Below are 13,084 nucleotides of genomic sequence, written 5' to 3' on the forward strand. Positions count from 1 at the left end.
TGGAGTCTCCTGCAGCTCCTTGAAAAACGTCACTGTCCTCAGCCCTGAAGCCCTACAGTCCCCTTTCCTGTATCTTCACTTTCTTCAAACCGCTGGCTGGTCTGAGCTCTCCCCTCTCCCAGCCTAAAGGCTTTCCGATGCCTTGTCGTGTGCTTCCTGCACGGCTAAGAGCTTGCCGTTTGCTTCACATGGCAAAAAGGCTGACTTGCTAGTGGGTGTGAGTACATGCCATTCAATGCACAAGGGTATTCCTGTTGCATAACTTTAGGTACCCCATTTAGGAACCTAACTGTGCTATGTTCCCTGTATGGTCAGCAGAGAGAAAAATCCTTCCTCAGAGAGAGATTCAGGGCAGCAGCATTCGGCGCAATAAAAACGACATACTGAAAGCTCTAAGCAAATAATTGTTTTAAAAGGTTTTTACAAGTTTAAGTGGTCTGGTAAATGCCGACGTTTGCTCTCTCATACACAGAGTTGTAAGGTCTGTATTCCTTCACAGCTTCTTCAGTCCGTTATGAATCTTTTAAAGGACTGTGGTATGTGGAATGGAAAATTAAAACTTCTGATTTATGTGTTGCTGCTTTGCCACTTCTGGCCACGTAAGATACTTACAATTGTGAGATGGCAGCAAAGATTTAGTCATACAAATAAATGAGATGGTTGTATCTGGGAGCAGAAGGAACAGATAATTCATCAGTCTAATAGTTTTTATGTGCTAGAAGAGACTGTGTGGTTCTGTAGCAGAGAAGTAGTAAAGAGAGGAGCAATCCTAGTCCCTTAAGCTGCAAGGACTGGACAAAGACCGAGTTCCTGCCAAACAACTTTACAGCAGCTTTGCCAGCCTGACGGACGCAGTAACTGTTAGCAAAATAACAAGTGCAGTAAGAACAGAACAACCCGTTTGCATGAAAAATCGTGATAATACACAGTTGAGTTTCACTAAACTTAGTGTGAGACTAATTTTTCCAAATTTTTCTTTCTTCAATTAGCAAATGTTTCAAGTGTTTTGAAAATCTATGTAATATCTATGTTAGCTTGGGACTTACCAAATATGGCAAAAGACACAGCAGTCTTCATGATCAACTTGAGAAAAAAGCGAAGTAAGGCTATCCTGGTTTTTAAGCTCAGAAGAGACTATTAAAATCATCACCTGTTCTAATCTCTTGTAAAACAGGCTGTACAGCCTTCTCAGTTAATTCTGCATAATACCTTTACCTCCTATTTGAATTACATCATCTTTCTTAGAAACTCATGTAGGCTCCGGAATTAAAATCTCTGTCTTTAGTCGGTGTATGTTTTGTTTCAGAAATATGCAGACCTGTAGATGGAAGTGCTTTATCTTATGTGTGAGCAGACAAACACACAGCTGAAGAGCTCCAGCTAAACTTTTCCCCTCCCTGAATCTTATTTTCCAGGGTTGTGCTCTGATAGGGGCTAGTCCTGCCATACTAGCACGAAGCACTTTGCTGGCTTTCTCAGTCACCAGAATCTGTTCAGCATCACTCTGCGACCTCTGAATAATTAAATTTATAACAGATATCAGAAGAGAGAAAGCCGTTATAAGAAGACTAGCAGTTATAAGAAGACTTTGCTTAAATAAGTTTGGGGGCGGGGGAAGAACTTAACATGCTGGAGTTAACTTTTGAGAACTCAAAATAACTAGGTTGTCCTATAAGAATTTAGATTCCACTTCCCTTTGTGGGCTTTCCACTTTGTAGTTATTCATCAGTACTTGGGAAGGCACGTGTATGGTATAAATCTGAACAAATTTAGAGTTCGATCTTGGTGAGTGCATTGCTTTGATCATAATGGCTTTAGCAAATTTTGAAGGCCTGGCATCCTTAGGAACAGGCTAATAGTAACTGACACTGTCAGCTTGATTATGCCCTCGCTTGGCTAATGCTACTTAGAAAAAATAATCCTGTAGAAACCATTAAAGTTTGTTTCCATCTGTCCTGTCAGAACAGAGCAAAGTCATAATTTTCTTTCTGTAGTTTTGCTGGCTAGCTGAAAAAACTATTCATCTGTTTTATCTACTTACTCATAGTACAGTAGGTCTTTTGTTTCACAGAACTTGGATTTTGGAGGCTTCCTTCCATTTGAGTAAGCTGTTCCTTGATTTCAGTGGTTTTTGATTCAGACAAGGAGAGGCCAGAAGGGCTGAATATTCTGCCTGGGCACCTTGGCAGCTATCTGTCTTCTCATATACCCCTTTTAAAAGCTTGTGGAATAACATTTTGACATTGATCAAATGTCACTTTCTGTAGTATTCAAGCAATTTAGGGAAATGACTTTGAAGAATTTAACCTCAAAGCTGGATGTATAGCTTCATTCTCAACTTTAGGGAAAAATGGTTGTTGATTCAGTATGTGAAAAATTATTACTTTTAATTAGAATGATACCTAATAGGATTTTGAAGTCATGAAAACAACTCCTGCAAATGCCTGTTTAACTAAAAGCAGTTTTTACTATATGCAAAGTATTTTAGTGCATTTTCTGGCATGCAGTACTATGTATGTGTAAAGTTGACCGTTACGAAAAGAAAAGAATTAAGGAGGGTAAAAGCTAAAAATCAACCGGCTTTGCAGGTAGAATTTAAATTGGAATAATGAGTCAGTAGAAGTAGAAGTAGTGAGTGGTAGAACAATGGGGATAGTCTGAAATAAGTGGAGTAAACATACTGAAAATATGTAAGCAAAAATTTCATTCAAGTATATGAAATTTCAGAGTAACAGCCCTAGAAGGTATGATTTGAAAGCTCTCAAGAACTCCTATTAGCTAGATAAGAGCACTGAGATCCTGCGGGGCGGGGCTGTTAAAAAGTCCTAGAAGACACAACAGTCCAACTTCTTAATCACATCAGGCATTTAAATAGGCTCGGACTTTAATTCCCTTTAGGCAGTCAATTGCATATCCACCTGCTATCCAGTTCTGAAATTAGGCCTATGCGTTCTTGAAAAACTGGTTATTCAACTACTGAATAATATGACTGAAGGAATGAGGGTTGCTTTGTATCCAAGGGTTTCTTTTAACTGGCTTAATATTTTCTTTCATTTGGTGAAGGAAAAGAGTACCTGCCCGTTAGATGAAAAGCTTCTCTTTTTCAGTATTCATCATTTCTCAGCAAAAGAACACAAAACGCTATCTTTCAAGTGATTCTGAGGAGCTTGTATAAAAAAAGAATCTTTTCATCTCCTGCAGCTTGTTCTCGGGGCCGTTATCCCCCAGAGGGCTGCAGAGCTCCCTCCGAGCCCCAGCTACATAAAATTAGGATTGTTTCTTTACATGGCTTCAATTTTATCACAAATTCAAGTATTTGGGTATGGATCACTTCTACACAGAATGTAGCTATCTTGGTTCCAGCACCTTAGTGAAGGTCACCATAAGTCTAAATAGCATTAGTGCATTATTTATTGTGATTCTCTTAAATATGGCTTTCTTTTGTTACAGGGTCAACATGGAAAAATGTATTTTCTTTGAACAGAAATTAGCAAATTGCACGTTAACATGAGAAAAAGAAGACTGCTAGTAGAGACAGAAACGCAGAAGCAGTAATAGTCAAGGACGTCCTTTAGTATATCAGTTTCAAAATCTGGATTTCCAGCTCTTCAAAATGCATAAGAAACCTACCACTGCATCTCCTCTACGGTGAATTCTGTACTCTGAAAATTATCCAGGGACAATATTTGTGTACCCCAAGACGGTTACTGAATTATTTGCCACTTGAAAGTTTCAGTTTGAAAACATAGATACAGTGTGAGAGATTAATAGTATCAGTATCTATATTGTTTAGAAAAACAGGGTCAAGTCACACTTGTTCTTATCACTGGATGTCCTTAGCTGAACACTGTTTCAAGATAGTGTTGAAATTTATGGACTAAAAATATCCACTATAACTGACAACTAAAGAGAATCAAACCTATAAGGCCGTTTTATGTAACGGAGAAGGGGAAAGAAAAGCCAACAGACCCAGATCAAGGAGGAAACTTGCCATCAGTTTGCACAGTAGATGTGGCGATTTTACCTCAAGTTTTATGTTTACCGCTACCTCCAAATACATGCGTGAGTATCTGAAGACTACTATCAAGAAGGAGGCAAACAAAATATACACATCTTCTGGACACCTGGAGGAAATGGTATAGCTCTATATCTAGCCAGGGCTCTCTCTAGGAAAGGGCCAGAGCACAGCTCTAAGTTACTTTTCAGCTGTAGTTTTTGACCTGTGAGTGGGCTACGTAAGCTCAAACATCTTAAAGTTCATCTGAAGGGTGGGTTTCTCATGGCTGAGTAGGAAAGAAACAAAAAGTATTCGCTGAGCGGAAGCCAACATGAAGAGTGCAGTGGTCTTTATTGTGAGACACAAAAGCAGTAGCCATCTTTACAATGAAGCTCATTCCACAAGCAAATTATGATCAGATTTCAGCTTCTGTGAATTTTCTTGTTTATTGGTATTGTCTAACCCTCTTTAATGCAATTTTGTTTCTCCTATTGTTTGGTGTCTCTGTAGCCCTGCTATTCATCTTTTTTTTGATACGTAGCATGGGACCCAGCACGTCAAACAATGCACTGTATCATGCTTTCCTATTGTAAGAAGTCTTTGTTTCAAGGACTACTTGAGTATCAAGCTCCACCTGTGCTTTTTATGATTTAAACTCTTAGAGCTTGAGTTTGTTGGGGCAAGGAACTTCCTCCTTGCTTGGCTGTTAAGCATTATAGAACCCCGACTCCGATGTTAAACTGTTTTTTCAAATCTAATCTTTGATCAGATGGAGTTGCTACTTACCTAGCTCACATAAATGTTTTGCTCTGTGCAGTGGTTTTCCCTAGGATATCATATTAGCCTTGTTTCCAAATGCTTTCATGTTTGGGGCTTATGTCTGATCCTCTGAAATGAAGTTTTCAGTAGCCAGGGGCTGACACAACAGTAATAGTTTCTCACTCCAAGTGTATGGCACGCTCACTCCCTTAATTCAATGCTTGTATTTTAAAAACGTCAAACCCATTCAGAACTGCGTGCACCATTCTTCCTGTGGAGAGAGGAGGAGAGCTAAGTCTCAAATGAACTGAGTGACAGATGTTAGTCATGAGCTTATTGCTCGTCTCTGAGGTGCTTGGATTATATAGTGATGAGGAGAAATCCTATGTAGAACAGAAGAGATTGCTCAGAACTTGCATGGCAATGCTGAAGTATTTGAATGAACTCTTCCAGAGGACAGTGTTCTCTTAGGATCAGGCCTGGGTGCATTAGATGCTATAAAACACAAAGTCAAAGAGTTTACTCCTGTGCCTGCTGTTACCAAATACTATCACGTGAGAATACTGATACGTTGCTTTCATTGGGCACGAGTGTGTAAGAACAGATGCGCAAGGCGCAAGCGTGACGTGTTTTCTTTTAATGGTTTCTCATATGTAGTTTCTTATAATGACTTTGTTGTTACGAGGCATTTTTTCCCCTCTGGCAAACTGAGGAATGAGAAAGCGACAGCTGACATCAAAAGTATTTCCTGTTGGTACTCCAGCCTATGGATACACTGGAACCTTCAATAAGTGTCTGTTGTATTTCACTAGATTCTCCTCATATAGTCTAAGCTTATTAGACTTACACTAGGCCCTTGGTTATGTTTTCCAGACACCAACAACAATCAATGCATTTTATAATCAGAACAATTTTTAGTTGCTTTTTAGGGCAAAACAAATGAAACATAGTTTCAGTGGTGATGAGAAAAACTACATCATGGCAAGGCATGAGCTCAGGTTCCTTGTGCCTACTCATGAAGTGCTAGTAGTGTGAGCAGAAACTGTAAGTTGAACGGCAAATCATAACTCTCAGGGCAAACTGCTGAGCAACCCCATGGACCACAGACCTCTACTTCATGTGGTTTTCTTATGCAAGACAGTATAATAGAAAGTGTGATAGTCTCTCTACGCTCTAAGGAAGGAAAATTGAGGACATAATAAATAGGAAAGATGCTAGTTTGTTGGCCAAGATAAGCAGTTTGCTCCAGATGTAATAATAATGGTAGAAGGTGTTGCTTTCCTATGATATGGAGCATATATCTCACCAGGATATCTCAGGAGGCCTTTACTATATCAGTTATGCCCTAACAGTGTAGGCATGTGCCCTATCTTGATCCTATGGAATGGAACTCCTTGCTGGAAATGCAGGTAGTGCAGTACAAGCCTAGGGACTGGTACTTTCCTGGTGTATGCTGCTGAGTGTTGTGCTGATGGCTCCTTCCTATATGTCTCCTGCTCCCCCCAGCCTTTAATTCTAGAATTTCCTTCCTCTAAACTTTTTTTTTTTTTTTTTTTTTTTACATAAACGAGAGATAGGAGCATAGCCAAAGTGAATTGCTATGAATGGTGTTATCAAGAAACATCAGTGGTTTGACCAGTGTGTTTTCTGTGTGTGCTCAGGATCAAACTGAAACAACAGATTTTAGATTAGAGAAGAAATCTCTTTCACCTCCACTCTCCTCCCCTCCCCCTTTCCCCAAGGCCTAACTGATAAAAGAGACTTGAATTTTTACTTTTTCCTTTCGTGAAAGTGTGAGGTATGGCTCACTTCCTTCAGTCTTGTGAGCATTTTCACTAACACATTCCCTGTATTTTTCAATAGGGTAATGCATTGCTGATGTCCCTTTAGGTCTCTTAGCTCTCCTCCTGTGTCACAATGCAAAAAGTGTCAAAAATTTTCGTCTAGTATTGAAAGTCGTTCGTTCTAGTGTGCTTAAGTATATACCATGGAACAGTGTTCTTGTAGATGCTCCTGTACTGACTATTGCCTCTGTGGCAGGGGCTGTGTTCAGTCACACAGCTCTATTACAGTCCTGTGTATCTATATCCTTCCAACTTACCCTGGACATGTAATTAATGACCTGTAATGTAATTTTGCAGTTTGAGCATGCTATAGTAGTTGGAACTGTATGCAAAAACAAATCCCAACAATATAGAGTACCCAGGGTCAGTATCACCTTCCTTGTCACTTGGTATTTCTCTGTGAACAGGATGTTAGTGAAAGCGCCCTTTCTATCATTCCTTGCTGCCAGCTACGCTCCCCAGGAGGCACAGCCTTTGCGGATGTGGTGCTGCTGCCTGTTACAGCTTCCAGGTGACTCAGAGCAGGCCTGTACACTTTATTTCCCCACAAAGCACCTTGCTTCATCTAGCAAATGTGTCCTGCTGCTCCATCCCTGCAGGGAGCTGTTGCCCTGTCTTTTTGTTCTTTGCCTTGCTTGTCTTTTCCTGGACACGCACTGGGTTTTGTTTCATTTTAGAAGAAGGGCAGCAAGCACATAAAGAGGTGTATTTTCCTGTTAATGTCACAAAGCACAGTCTCCCTGAGAAATCTACTTTGGAAGTACTTTACTTGCTATTGTAGGAAAGGGCTTTTCTGGGAGCATTTGGTTTGTGTTCATGCTATAGTCAAAAAGATGGGGCTCACTTATTTATATGTTTTAAATGAAAATGACTTGTCTACTCTAGCCACAAGCTCAGTGAAGCTACCTGTGCTGGGCAATGGCAGGTTCATGTGAATTATCCCCTTATATTTTGTCAGTTGCATATGAAGCAGAAGCTTACTGTCTATAAATGTTTGGATTTCTCTTTCTACAGAAGTTGTATTTGTGCAACCTTATCGTAACAGTGTCATCCAGAAGAATGAGATGTAGGAGCAGGCCCTTTGTGTGAAAACAAAATTCTAATATGTATTTTGCAAAATCTTCAGCATTAATATTTTGAATTATGTATGCTTAAAGAGAAAAAGCATTTAGCATAGTAAGAATTAATAGTAAGAAATTAATAAAGCAAAATCGTTGTTGCTTGATGACCAGTTTAAAAAATGTCCAAGACACACAGTTACTTTCTATGTTGTGAAGTAGTAGGGTAGTTGATGGATACAAATTAATCTGAACAAAAGCAAAGTACAACTGTCAGTAACACTGTGTTAACTGGTAATCTTTATACCTCTAGGTCTAATCTTTACTATGCCTAGATTCTGTGGGATCAAAACCAAGCAAGGATGAATCCAATTGGACTTTAAACTAGTGTCTTTTGTACACCACAGGGCAAATCTGATAACCTAAGGAAGCTGAGAAAAATAGACTTTTTCTACTTCTCTGAAAAATACAGTAATTGATTGTTGTGAGGTTCAAGGAAATGACATGCTTATCTTTGCTTGTGCTGAAATTTTTCCTCTAGTCCAATTCCAATGATCTATTTGCTTCCACTTTGTTTGAGTACTTAAGCAGTGCGAGACTGACTTTTTTTTTTCTATTTAATAATGAAGGAGCAGAATACGTAAAATACTGCATTGTGTGAAAACTTATCGAAATATATGACTGACTGTTTGCTCTTTCTAAAATAATTAAACATGGTGAGTAAATCCACTGTCTTTTCCCCTTTCACTGATCCTTTGGGCTTACAAATGTTGAAAGTAAGGGAAGGCACAGATGAGACAGGAGCTTCAGCACCTGATCCTAACAGATATCCTGTTAGGCTCCTGATATAGGCTCAACTGAGGACAGAGGGAAGGGTGCCATCAGCCTCCTGAGTTAAGCTAAATCCATGATATATAATAAACATGAACTGGGTCTCACCATCACCTCCTATCTCATGTGTCCATTTTCTTTCCTACCCTCTTCTTACAGGTCTTTTTCTGACCTCTGTGTGTCTGCTTTTTCCTAAGAGGTGTGACTTAGCTGATTAAAGACTGTGGCATGTCTTCTTTCACTGCTGTGAACCCATGACTAAAAGGGCAGCTAAAAGCAGCCTTTTAATCATCGGAGGCAGCTAGAAGTTTGCCAGGTTTTGGAGTGGTTGATAAGACCACGTGCTGGGTCTGCCGTTTTCCAGGTGCAAGTGAGTTGAAAGTAAAAGTCAGCACCGAAAGAGAAGTGATTTTTTTTTCTGTTTTCTGTTCTTTTCTCCCCTTCTGTATCTTGTTTTAAAGAAGTAGTGCTGGATATTGTAAACGGTTGCCAGATCCTGCTGCTTTCAACTAACTTTCTTTTTGCCCCAAATGGACAGTTATTACTCTCTTTAACACAGACTAGCAGGGGCTTTTCCTATGTAGCTAAAGGAATGGAAAATGAAAATTGTGTTTACTGTTTGAATTAAAATGCTTTATTTTTTTCCATTTTTTCCTATTATTTAATAAAAGGTTCAAACTATTTTAATGGAGTGTTCACTGTGAAACTGAATGGACACTTTGAAACTCTTAATCTAGCTGTCATACATTGCCATGCTCACATTAATACTTTTGACGCGCTTTTTCTATCAAAATCGATATAGTTCCCTGGTCATTTGATAGGAAAAAAAAAAAGTTCTCTTGCCTGTTTGGGAAATGACCCAACCATTTGGACATCTGCTGACTGGCGTCCTATCCTGGATTTCTCATGAAGCTTATGAAGAATAGCAGCAATTAACATTTTGTCTCTAACTAGCAAGAACAATTCTCTTGTATACCTGCAAATATTACATAATCATAGAAAAGAGAAGTGAAATACTCTCGCAACAACTTTCTCCCAGCCCTAATCAGAGACCAAAATGTTTTCTGTCTGCAGAAAACTGCTCTAATACATATTTTCAAATTGGAGCAGCCTCTCCAAGGCTCCGCTCTCCACCATTTGGTGCTCTATCAGGACATGGACATAAGCACGCTACATAAATCTCAGAGGGTTTGCTTTTAATTTGGCAAAAGTTAAAGCTGTGTATTGGTCTGTATAGAGTGAAACAAAAAAGCACAGCTCTTTGGATAAAGTTAGCTTTCTATGTTACTTCAAATGGACCTAATATTACTGTTCAGCTGTACTTACAATGGGCAGAGCTTGGAGGGGGTGGTTATGCAAGCACTGCAAGGGAGATGGAGATGCATGGAAACATCACTACAAATAGCTGCCTCCTTGAAAATCAGTATATATTTAGTTCCTGGGTTGTTTCTTTCTTTCACCAGTGGTGAAGGATAATGCGCTTCAAGGACTGTGGGAACCTGCAATTGCAGCAGTACTGAGACATCTTGCAAAAATAACATTAAAAGAACAACAGAGGATCAAACTTGAGGGGAGAAGAAGTACAGAATTACCTGTGTGACTACCTGAATGACAAAGCTTCATGTCAAGACTTATTAAATGTCCTGCTTTGTGTTTCCTTTCCTTGGCTAGCACAAACATGTCACTTGAATGTTTTATCTTGCCAGTGAAAGATTACTTGCAAATTCTGAAAGCAGATCCAAAGGGGCCACATGGGCCACTGCATGCAAAACCTGCAGTTGCTTTCCCTGTAGCCAAGTGACACTGAAATACAGCTGAAGAGCCCAACGCAACTGCCTGTTGTTCATACAAGCCAGTGCGTGCGTGTGAGTGTGTGTGTAAAAGAATAGCAATATCACTGCAGGTAATAGCTATCCTATAGCAAATGTTGCCTGGTGCGAGCTTCAATGGGAGCTTGTCTTCTGGTAATAAAAGCACATTCCTGCAATAGGAGCAAAGCAGTCTTGGTTCTATCGTTCTGAAGGTCTAATTCTGAGCAGATTTTGCCTTTGGTGCTGCTGTATTTGCACTGCTAGTTCTGCCCTTCCTTTAATGCTAGCTCACATATATGTATAGTCTCACTATACCTGGTCCGTGTTGTAAGACAGATGAAGAATGTTAGTGTTATGCTTTAGGATCACTAGGCAGGAACTGAAATGGACGAGCAAATTATTTATTCTAGTTAGCAGGATAAGCAACGAACAACAAACAAATTGTTGCCTTCTGCTAAATCAGCACAAACCTGAATGTTCCACTGCTAATTGTGTACGAGATTGTTGTAATAGTTTCCTGTTACAGTCAGCTCAAAAGTCTACTAATATTGTTCCAAAACATAAAATTCTTATTCTCTGCTGCTTTGCAGTGATATACATCTGGGTAACGTGGGTGTAAAATGCTATCATTCTGGCGTGGGAGAGCCTTACACCCACTTAGCGCTGGTGTCAATGACTACACATGCTCAGAGGCAAGTATGGAATCAAGCCTTTAAAATAAAGTTCAATAAGCAGATTAGGCAGAGCTGTCAGAGAAAGCAGAGTTACATAGCTGCTGTTAATGCCAGAAATCATGATGTATTGTTAAAAAGTAAATGTTAATTGGATAATTAAAATCACCATTTACGAGATGCAGAAAAGCCTGGGGGTTCTACTTTAATGTAAAGCTGAGTGTTTCAACTGAAACTCTGCCTGCCTGGAATGAAATGTGGGAATTTTACAAGCCTCTGATTTCTAAGTGGGCAACACTGCAGTGCGGTTTCCCTGCTTTGCTTAAGGGTTAGAAACATTGAAGATGGATGGTGCTCCAGCGTCCCACTGCTTCAAGCACTATTGCTCTACTCAGCTGGAAAGACCCAGTCTGCCCGGAGCTGGCCTCTTCACACTTTGGTTATGAGGATGTTAGCCCTAATCAATTAGGCTAATAAGATCTCCGAAGCTCTTGAAATGATCGTGGTAATTTTAAAGAGAAGATGGCCTTAAGTGGGCTAGGTGTGATTCTTTTGGTTTTAGTGATGCAAAAATTCCTGTTTATAGTGGTTTACCGGCAATGCTTTTCAATAGTTATTTTATACGGTAAAGGTTTTTTTTATGTGATTTTTTTTTCTGCTGTAACATAAAGCACACAATGCACTGTCATATAAACAAAAATGAACAGACTGCAGATGTTTAATCGTTAGGGAAAGAACCATGCACTAAAAGATGTGAAAAGAAAGAAACTGAAATATTATCCTTGATTTTAGGGTTCAAATAGAGAAAAAGCAAAAATAAAGACGGGAAATACATATTAACTGATATTCACTTACTGTTTTAGTGAATATGAAATTAGTCTCTGCTAACAGATGATCTTGGAGAATGGGAGCATCTTAGTTAAGAACCCTAGCTGATATACAGAGAAAATATGACTTGGGATGTTAGAACTGGCTGTCAAAATCCCATACTCTGGGAAACATAAAGGAGCTTTGACTATGGGGTCAGTCCTAGTTACATGAGTCAGAGCAGGATCCTTGAACAGGAAGAATAAGGTCTGGAGGAAAGCAGTGCTCCTGAAAATTATGTGAACAGTTCTACAAAAGCAGACACATCTGAGATCTTAATGATGGTATAAAACAATACAATTAAGAAGTGGGAAATATCTCTGAAACGCTGAATGATTAGTGTGTTGTTTAACTTAGCACCAGTCACTGAGGTTTAAGCAAGATTAAAAGAGAGTTACGTACGTAATAGGAATATCTGTTGTTACTACAAATCAACTATGACAAAGATGTTGAAAGGGATACCCAACCAAGATCAACTATTTATGCCTGGAATGGAAGGGAGAGCTAGATTCTTCCCATGTACAGCAGTTCTTTGCTTGCTACCAGAAACTGGACTTAATGGATTTTAGGTCCAATTTAATATGACAAAACGTATACTTCTTTAAAATAACAACAGAAAACCCCAAATCCTTCCTTCTTCTCGGAATTCTGGGTATTAAGATCTATAAATTCTGATTCAGGTGCATCCAGCATTTCTCCTTATTTTGTTTGGTAAGCAGTCACATAAAGAGGCACTTGCCAGCTTCTAGAGGTGAGGTGTTTTATTAGTGCTAAGGGATGAGATAGTAAGTGCCTAAGTAAAATGTCAACATATTTATGTAATATAATTTCCTCACAAACCTTCAGCAAACAGTTTTCTTTTTAATTAAAGAAGTAACTGAACCATAGTAAATATAAATCTTGTGCTCAAACAAGAATGTCTGAAGTACTGTTAATGTGTTGCTTTATTCTTAATGCTTTATTCTTTATTCTTAACACAGGACTCCAATTAAGGAGCTCTCCAACTCACTTAAATTAACTATTGTTTTTCAATAAATCTATTTGTTTCTGTTTCATAATTTTGTTAATTAATAATTTTAAAATTCATACTCGTGAAACGGGCAATTGAATGTTGGGTTTTTTACCATATATCATTGTCTAGATACCGTATCTACAATAGTTAAGTGCTTGTTCTGACTGGAATGTAATCTCAGTGGTTTTGCCTGTATTACCTCCACAGAGCTTTCACTTCTTAATGGCTACAGAG

At 39.0% G+C, this 13,084-nt stretch overlaps 1 protein-coding gene across 1 annotated transcript in view; it reads left to right on the top strand.

Moving 5' to 3' along the window:
• MTR (5-methyltetrahydrofolate-homocysteine methyltransferase) overlaps positions 1 to 5,007 on the top strand; it is a 73,389-nt gene extending 68,382 nt beyond the window's left edge. Inside the window, exon 34 of the mRNA XM_068939244.1 lies at positions 3,451 to 5,007. The gene's annotated coding sequence lies outside the window, so the exon portion shown is untranslated. The remainder of the gene's footprint in view (positions 1 to 3,450) is intronic.
• Positions 5,008 to 13,084: the final 8,077 nt, after the last annotated feature.

The sequence above is a fragment of the Struthio camelus genome, chromosome 3, assembly GCF_040807025.1.
Source record: "Struthio camelus isolate bStrCam1 chromosome 3, bStrCam1.hap1, whole genome shotgun sequence".
Taxonomy (NCBI): Eukaryota; Metazoa; Chordata; class Aves; order Struthioniformes; family Struthionidae; genus Struthio; species Struthio camelus.